This window comes from Lathyrus oleraceus, chromosome 7, assembly GCF_024323335.1.
Source record: "Lathyrus oleraceus cultivar Zhongwan6 chromosome 7, CAAS_Psat_ZW6_1.0, whole genome shotgun sequence".
Classification (NCBI taxonomy): Eukaryota; Viridiplantae; Streptophyta; class Magnoliopsida; order Fabales; family Fabaceae; genus Lathyrus; species Lathyrus oleraceus.
This window is the reverse complement of record NC_066585.1, coordinates 175,146,812-175,156,834: the sequence shown is the minus strand read 5'-3', so window position 1 is coordinate 175,156,834 and position 10,023 is coordinate 175,146,812.

Genomic DNA, 10,023 nt, shown 5'->3' with positions numbered 1-10,023 from the left:
TGGAAAGTTAACTTGAAAGGAGATGGAGTTTCACTGGAAAAGAAATTAGAATAATCTTACTATGTTTGAGTTTTCGTTACTCATTTACAAAATGCCTTTAACTTTAAGTGACCTTGTATTCAGAGTTGAGACAATTTGGGCCTAGTTATGGCTATCAATGTTTGAAGTTAGTAAGATCTTTACTATGACTGAATTTGGAATCTTGTTTATAAAAGTCACTCCGTAACCTTTTAAAAGGTGCAACCTGGACAAAGGAAATGAAGCAATGGGGAAAGCAAACAATCTTCAAACTCTTTTATTGAACACATTCAGGAGTGTTGATTATTGTTAAAAAGAATACTACATAATGCAGAGTCTATTACAACACTTGAAAGTAATTTTTCTTAAAAATGATTTTTTGAATATACTTAACGTACCCATTTTGCTACAAATTTCTCAATGTCTTCTTTAGTTATCGAGCTATTAGGGGATCAACAACAAAAGCGACATGAACCTCTCCAACATTAGCAACGCAAGATCTGATTTGAATTGACACCGTGAGTCATTAAAATGTTTTAAATGTTCATATAGGAAAATAATTTTGTTCAAATTCTGCATAAAGATGTAACTTACGGGATCACTCTTGTATCATAAATTTAAGAATGAGTAACGAGCAAGTCTTCAAGTTCTGGTGGCGCCACCTAATAATGAAAATGTGTATTTATCAAGCGAGATCGTTAGCAAAATCAGGAAGATGGACAAATACAAGTGTATGCTAATGACCCATTTAGAACTTCCTTTAGGCAATGAGTATGCAAAATCAGGAAAGTTGATTTCTTTGTCCTTTGTAACTAATGACCCATTTAGAACTTACTTTATGCAATGAGTGTCGCTCTTTTGCCTTGTTAGAGCGGGACACACCTCCTATTTTCTAACTCTTAAAGTTATGCAAGGTGGTTGTTGAAAGATACTATGTCCTATCGAAGAACTCAAATTTTTCAGTAAGAGGACATCAGATACTGCGATCAAAAGAAATCAATATGTCAAACAAATTAAACAAATCAGTCAAGTAAATAAGAACCTCTAACTGGATTATGTTAATTGAAACCTTTGACTAAACCAAAATTTAAAGTAAATAAGAACCTTTGGCAAATTAGTCAAGTAAATAAGAACCTCTGGCCGAGTTATGTTAATTGAAATCTCTAACTGAATCAAAAGTCCAAGTAAATAAGAACCTCTAGCAAATCGATCAAGTAAATTAAAACCTCTGATCAGGTTATGTTAATTGGAACCTCTAACCGAATCAAAAGTCTAAGTAAATAAGAACCTCCTGCATCTCGGTTAAGTTAACATATTGCTGGCCTGGTCAAGTTAACATGACTCTCACCGCTGGCCTGGTCAAGTTAACATGACCCTGACCTTATACCGCTGGCCTGGCTAAGTTAACATATCGCTAGCCTGGTCAAGTTAACAAAACTATCTCTAGCTAAAGAACAAGGATGGATGAAAACCTAGGTCAAGAGTTGGAAAACACCTTTCAATAATAAACCAACACAAAGAGTTATCAATAAAACAAGGTTTTCACCATACATTCATCATCAAAGAGTTTACAAATGAAGATCAACCCATATACATACAAAGCTTATGATCATCTACATCTAACCTTGACAAAATGAAAGACTTAGCTACTCATTTTCATGGTAGCTTGAACAACAAGTTTCAGAAGAAGGTTGATCAACATCCGAGTCGAAGAATCGAGATTGGATGGGAATCCACCTTCTTTTTGTAAAATATTGTCAAGAGAAGAAGAAGAATGAGAAATGGGGTTTCTAGGGCACAAAAATCCTCTCCTAGCAAAGAACAAGTAAAAAGATGATAAAAAAATATATGTCCCAAAAAGTAGCCCATACTACTTATAGAAATGGTTGCTGAGCTGTCATGCTCGCTAGGCGAGCAGAATGGTTCGCCTAGCGAGCCCCAAAATAAGTCACCAGAAAAGCCTGCATCTAGAGGAATCATCCCAGATAAGTTTGCATCTGTTCGCTAGGCGAACAATCCTTCGCTAGGCGAAGCCCTCGCTTCTCTCATTTGCTCCAGCGAGTCTTGATGTTTTTGCTACTAGAATTGTTCGCTACCTGCTCGCTGGATGCTCGCCTAGCGAATTCTTAGCTACTTCCCTCGCCACAATGAGTTTTGATCTTTTTGCTACTGCAAGTGTTCGCTACTTGCTCGCTGGATGCTCGCATAGCGAGTTTTGATCTTTTTGGTTCTGTCCAAGTCTGGGAGTGTTCGCTGGCATCTCGCTGCGTGCTCGCCTAGCGAGTACTTTGCTACTTCACTCGCCTAGCGAGCTTGCTTATGTTTGCTTTCTTTCTTGGTTCCTTTGCCATCTTTCTTGTGCCTTAGTTTTCTACTCTTTCATGCCTAATTCCTGCACAATAACACACAAATTAAAGGTACCAAGATCATTTCACATAGTATTGCAAATCAACAAAAGCAAGGGCGGTTTCGAACACTTTTTCGACAAAAAGGAGTGAAAGATGCCCACATTTGATAGCTCAAATAAGCAAACTTGGGCATCTAACAACTCTCCCCAACTAGATTCTTGCTTTCCCTCAAGCAAAGTATGCCTCTTGAAGGACAAGAGGATTTGCTTAAAGAAAAAGATTTCTCCAAAATCGGATAAAATGGCTCAAACACAAGAGAATCAACCAGACACAAGTTCCCAATGGTTAGAATAACACAATACACAATAACTAAAGCCTTATAGCAATGCAAAACATGTATCAATCCACAACAATGTTATCCTGAATGAATCACCCTATCTCTCTTCTTCGAATAAGGATTGAAGAAATTACGCGTTTGCAACCGCGGGGACAATTTTACTCTCCAACGAACAATGCAAAAGTCACTTCAATTCATACAATGTCTAACAATTATAAATGAAAATGCGGAAGCACGAAGATTACTAAGGTCTTTTCCGGTTGTAGCTTGGTCAGGTTTACAAACAAGGGTCATATCTAAGGCCATTGAAAACGAACTTGCCGACGAAAAAGAGACATTCACTGTACAAGCTATTCACACATCTCAACTTCGTTCCACTTGTTTCTCATGTGAAACCTTCACAACTCTTATTTCACAACTCAATTTTGTTTTTCACTATTTTTCTTCCAAGCAAGCATTCATTTTCATTTTCTTTTTTTTTTCTTTTTCTTTTCACATCGTATTCACAAAACAGATGTTTCTCTTTTCTAAATTATTATTTTTTTCAATGCTTGCTCGGTTATTCAAGAGTTGTGGCACCTACCGATTCTCATTTTCTTTCTCCCCAACTTGTCTTTAACTCACCCCAAGTGAATGCTCTTGACTTTTTACGGCAAAAGAACAATTATTAAAAATTCCAGGGTTTCAAGAAAAAAGATTTTGACGTCTCGCCTTATTTCAAGCTGATATTCAACTGTTTAAGCTGAAAGGGGTTCACGAATACTCTCTGCTCACGGGTAAGTTGTATTTGGAACTGGTTGTGCTAGAAAGAAAACAAGCGCCTTGATCATTTCTAATTGCTTCCACAAATTCAAAATAATAAAAGACAAAGCATGAATCAAATGAATCAACACAGTTTATTAGAATCCAGCATTTTAGTGTACAATGGAGGTTTCCTCACAATTTGTGGTTCTAAGCCCTAGGTGAATCATTCATTCAATTATGTTGCAAAAGGAATAATATTCAATTACGAAAAGAGTAAAGTTCTTAATGCATTCTAAAATTCTAACCGGAGGTAACCATGTACCTTAGCATTATTCGCTTGTTTATTTTTATCATCGCCATCCAAGCTCGGATGCACCTTCATTGGATACTTCTTTGAGGAGCAACCAATCTAGAAGGTTTGACCCTCAACAACCAAAAATTTATTAAGCAAAAGAAATTCAAACCAAACACAATAATTTAAAACATAAACAACAACCATCACTTCAAAATGTTAAAATGTGCGTGGGGGACAAAACACCCAAAAAAGTACATAACCAAAATACCAAATATCTGAAAATACAAGAAAATAAAACATAACATAAAAAAAAAAATTAGTCCTCATAGGACTCAGAACCCTCTTCACTAGTGGCCTCAGAACCGGAACCATCATCATCACCATCATCATCATCATCAACATCATCATCATCATCAGTACCAGAAGCATCAGCACCAGAAGCACCATCACCCGCCCCCTCTCTGAAAACAGGCATGTCCTCAGGCCAGCTAGCATGTTGCAGGAACTGCTCACGCGTCATCATAGGATGCTCTCCAGAAGGGTCACGTACCTGCAACTGTAATACGTGCATAGAGTCATGTATATCAATCATGACGCACTGAGTCGCCGCCATCCAATCCCAATTGTAATTGTAAACAACTTGCTGGAAAGGATCAAACCCCTGAGAAAAAGCACCAGGACCATCAGCAGCCCCGGTATCATCAGCAGCTATACTACCTCGGAAGTTCTTCGGCTTACAGTACTTGGCCACATATCGATCGTCGATTGCGGATGGAATCCTTACCTGACTGCGGGAGGGTAGCTTCACCCTCGACTGTAGGCACAAAGCCATGATGAGACAAGGAAAAGCAAGGGGGCAGTTAACTCGCGCCCCCGACTTCATCCCGCTCTCAACCACGGACTTCATCTCAATCGCAATGATTCGCGCCACATCGATATGTACATTAGTTAGAATACAGTGGACCAAGTGTGCCACTGGGATCGGCACGTTCGACGTGTGTGACTTGGGCTTAATGTTTGTCAGAACCAGCATCAAGATCAGCTGAGCCAAGGGAATCATATCCTCCCGATGGTACCTCACAGGAACCCCAAATGGGTTCACCTCAACCGCCTTTCCCTCAAACAACAGGTCCGCAGAAATAGTATAAGTGTCCCTGTGGAGCCTCAGATCTCTGTGGTATGCATCCCTCTCATTAACTCCCAGATGGAGCGGTTCACCAAGCACTCGGTTAATAGCATCCCTATCAAAAGCGACCTGACGTCCTGACACTCTTGTAGTCCAAGTGAAAGGCTCGTCGTCATTTGGAAGCGCGTTCGCATAGAACTCGCTCACTATCTCAATATCATAGCTTTCGAGTGGAGAGATCAACTTGTCCCATTTCTTGCAATTTATCAACCCTGCAAATGTCCGATAATCGCCTTGTTAATTTATCAAAAACCTCTTCTCAGATAAGATTTTCCTTTTCTCCAACGCCACATAGCGTGCGGCTTGCTTCGGCCCAACGAATTTATCAGTGTCAAATTGAATTGGCACCGTGCGGGAAGTGCTCCCGACCTTTCTCTTTTTTGCAGCACTTGACCTGGATGCCATCTGTAAAATCATAGAAAAGAAACAACACACAACCACAAAACAGATTAGAGATCAAAACAGAAAAACCAGATATTGTCATGGTCGCTACAACTTCGCTTAGCGAGGACCCAGCGAAGATTCGCTACGGGTTCACTTAGCGAAGTGACAGCGAATGCTCGCCACAGATTCTCCTAACGAAGATGCTAGCGAATGTTACGGGATTCTGAGTTCTCCACTGTTAACAATCTAATTTCAGAAAACCCAAAGTCTAATGATACCCATTCCAGAAACAAAGTAATTTAACATGCTAGGAATCGTTCTAAACATACATGCAAACCTAAAATTCAACCCAATCTCCCAATCTCCCAAATTCAACCCTAATGACTCATTCTTTAGAATTTACAACATTGAAAGTACAAAGGAATGGAGACAAAACAAACCTGATTGAAGAGATTGATTGATTCTGAAATGCAACAGTTAGGGTTTGCACAAGGATGATTCTCTAAGTTTTTGTGTGAGATGGAAGTGAAAAGTGTGAAAGTGAGAGTGAGTTCGTGACCCTATGTTCAGACTAAAACAAAATAAATGGGTTTTGAGCCCAAATGAGTGGCCCTCTGAAAAATAAAATAAAGTTCTGTCACGCAACGTTCGCCTAGCGAAGAGCTAGCGAACAACTCGCTACTGTCTTCGCCCAGCGAGCAGCTAGCGAACATGACAGGATCTTGTTTTTTTCAAAACAGCACTGCACAGCACAATTCAGCAAGGTTCCACCAATTTGAAAACCAATTCCATACAACACAAAGCTGTAAATACTTACAATGTTGGGGTGCCTCCCAACAAGCGCTTGTTTAACGTCGGATAAGCTCGACGGTTCGAGATGCTCACAGAGGAGCATCCAAGCAGATTGCACAGCTCTCGTAATCCACAAGACTGCCAAGATAAATCTTCAAACATTGGCCGTTAACCGTCCAACTATCTTTCTTCTCCAAGTCCTCAATGACAACAGCTCCATACTCTTTGACTTCTTTGACACGAAATGGCCCGGACCATTTAGATTTCAATTTTCCGGGGAATAGCCTCAACCTAGAATTGAACAAAAGGACCAACTGTCCGGGCACAAATTCCTTCTTCCTAAGCTTTTTGTCATGATACTCTTTCACCTTTTCTTTGTACAACCAACTCGAGTGATATGCGGCATTGCGCATTTCTTCCCATCCAAGCAATTGCACTTTTCTTTTTTCACCGGCCAAATCCTTATCAAAGTTCAATAATTTCAGAGCCCACAAAGCTTTGTGCTCCAATTCGACCGGCAAATGGCAAGTCTTACCAAATACCAATTGAAAAGGAGTTAGCCCAATTGGAGCTTTAAAAGCGGTACGGTATGCTCATAAAGCTTCATCCAACTTTTGCGACCACTCTTTTGTAGAATTCGACACGGTTTTTTCAAGTATTATCTTAATCTCACGATTAGAGACTTCGGCTTGACCGTTTGCTTGTGGGTGATACGGAGTCGCCACTCTATGTGATACACCATAATGTTTCAAAACGCTTTCTAACGGTGTATTACAAAAGTGCGACCCTTCGTCACTAATCAACACACAGGGGGTTCCAAAACGGGAAAAGATATTTTTCTTCAAAAAATTTATTATCGTTTTAGCATCCGCCCGAGGTGAGGCAATCGCCTCAACCCACTTAGGAACATAGTCAACCGCCACAAGCATATATTCATTACCATATGAGGGTGGGAATGGTCCAACAAAGTCGATACCCCAACAATCGAATACTTCAACCTCTTGGATGTTTTGGAGAGGCATCTCGTCTCTCTTACCAATCCCACCACTTCTTTGGCAACTATCACAACTTTGCGCATGGGCATTTGCGTCTTTGAAAATAGTAGGCCAATAAAATCCTGACTGAAGGACTTTAGTGGCCGTTCTTGCCCCATTGTAGTGTCCACCGTAAGGCGAGTTGTGACAATGCCAAAGAATGCTTTGCGCTTCATCGCCAGTAACACACCTCCTCAAAAGGTTATCACCACCCAATTTAAACAAGTGTGGGTCATCCCACACGTAGTACTTAGCATCCGAGAGAAATTTCCTTTTTTGGTTCGAAGTTAGGTCGGGAGGCACCAAACCACTAGCCTTATGGTTCGCAAAGTCCGCAAACCACGACCTAACTTGAACTTTGAAAAGTTTTTCATCAGGAAACTCTTCCCGGATTTCCTTCTCGGAAGCGGTAACCTCCACATTAACTAAGCGAGATAAATGATCCGCCACCAAATTTTCCGATCCTTTCTTGTCTTTGATTTCAACATCAAATTCTTGCAACAAGAGGATCCAACGGATGAGCCTTTGCTTCGAGTCCGGTTTGGTGAGCAAATATTTAATCTCCGAGTGGTCGGTATACACTATGACCTTGGAACCAATAAGATAGGACCTAAACTTTTCAAGCGCATACACTATCGCAAGTAATTCTTTTTCAGTGGTGGCATAGTTAACTTGAGCCTCATTAAGAACTTTACTTGCGTAGTGTATCGCATGAAATTTTTTCTCTTTTTTTTGGCCTAATACCGCTCCGATTGCATAGTCGCTCGCATCACACATGAGCTCAAAATTTAAATTCCAATTTGGAGCGACTATAATTGGAACGGTAACCAATTTTTCCTTTAAAATTTCAAAAGCTTGTAAACACTCATCAGTTAAAAGAAATACATGATCCTTAGCTAGCAAGTTACTCAAAGGTCTAGCTACCTTTGAGAAGTCTTTGATAAAGCGCCGGTAGAAACCGGTGCGCCCCAGAAAGCTTCGGACTCCCTTTAAATTCACCGGAGGAGGCAACTTTTCAATCACTTCAACTTTAGCACGATCAACTTCAACCCCTCTTGAGGAGACTTTATGGCCAAGCACTATCCCCTCGGTCACCATGAAGTGGCACTTCTCCCAATTAAGAACAAGATTTGTCTTCACACATCTTTCAAGAACCGTTTCCAAGTTGTCCAAGCATAGACCAAAGGAACCACCAAAGACGGAGAAGTCGTCCATAAAGACTTCCATTGTTTTCTCGATAAGGTCGGCAAAAATAGCTTGCGCACATCTTTGAAAAGTCACCGGTGCATTGCACAACCCAAAGGGCATTTTACGGTATGCGAAAATTCCAAAAGGACATGTGAAAGCTGTCTTTTCATGATCGGTCGGGTCAACCGCAATTTGGTTATACCCGGAATAGCCATCTAAGAAACAATAGTATTGTTGCCCAAAAAGTCTTTCTAGCATTTGATCCATGAACGGGAGTGGAAAGTGATCTTTTCGAGTTGCGGTATTCAACCGCCTATAATCAATGCACATACGCCACCCCGTTGTCACTTTTGTCGGGATCAACTCATCCTTTTCATTTCGAATCACGGTAATACCACCTTTCTTCGGAACCACATGTACAGGACTAACCCATGGGCTATCCGAAATCGGGTAAATCATTCCCGCATCCAACAACTTAACAACCTCCTTTCTAACAACTTCCTTCATAGTAGGATTTAAGCGGCGTTGCGGTTGAGCTACCGGCTTAAAGTCCTCTTCCATTAAGATCTTGTCCATGCAATAGGAAGGACTAATTCCTTTGAGATCGGAAAGAGTCCAACCCATGGCTTCTTGATTCTTTTTCAAAACATTGATCAAACGGGCTTCTTCATTCTTTGAAAAAGATTGCTTATGATAACCGACTTTGCTTCGGTCTCGTCGAGGAATGCATACTTCAAATTAGAAGGTAACATTTTCAATTCAATCGGCGATTTTTCTTCATTAACCTCCTTCTTCAATACTTCCTCCTCAACTTCCCATGGATGTAACTCTTTTAGACTATCAAGTTCCCTTAGGCATTCATCAAGAGCTTGCTCTTCTTCAATTGTGAAAACTTCAAAGGAGTCATTAAGAGCTAACTCCATAGGAGATATCTCATGAATATGTTTAGAAACTTCAAAAGTTGCCTCTTCGATCACATCAATCCGAAATCTATCACGACTATCCTTTGAATGCTTCATGGCTTCGAATAGATCAAAAGTAACTTCTTTATTTTGGACCCTTACTTTCACCAAACCGTCGTCAACGTCAATCATCATGCGTGCGGTTTTCATGAACGGTCGGCCAAGAATAAGCGGAGCATCGTCATCCTCTTCCATGTCAATCACAATGAAATCAACCGGGAAGAAGAATTTGTCAACTTTTACCAATACATCTTGGGCTAACCCATGAGGATGGGTAGTCGACTTATCGGCCAATTGCAAAGTCATCCGGATGGTCTTCATTTCAATATTGCCAAGCCTCTTCACAATAGACAATGGTATTAGATTAATGCTTGACCCCAAATCAATTAGCCCTTTTCCGACATAGACATCACCAATTGTAACCGGCAAAGTAACTCGTCCCGGGTCAACCTCTTTTCTCGGAAGCATCCGTTGAATGATTGCACTACAACTAGCATCTAGGACAATTGTCTCCGGTTCCGTGTACCTCCGCTTTTTAGTAAGTATGTCTTTCATGAATTTCGCATACTTAGGCATTTGCTCCAATGCTTCGGCAAACAGAATGTTCACTTGAAGTTGTTTGAATATATCCATGAACCGGGCGTAATACCGTTCATTCTCCCTCTTAGATGGAGCATGTGGATACGAAAGGTTTTGGATTGGAGTAGCACCCACTACCTCCTTTCCTTTAGAAAC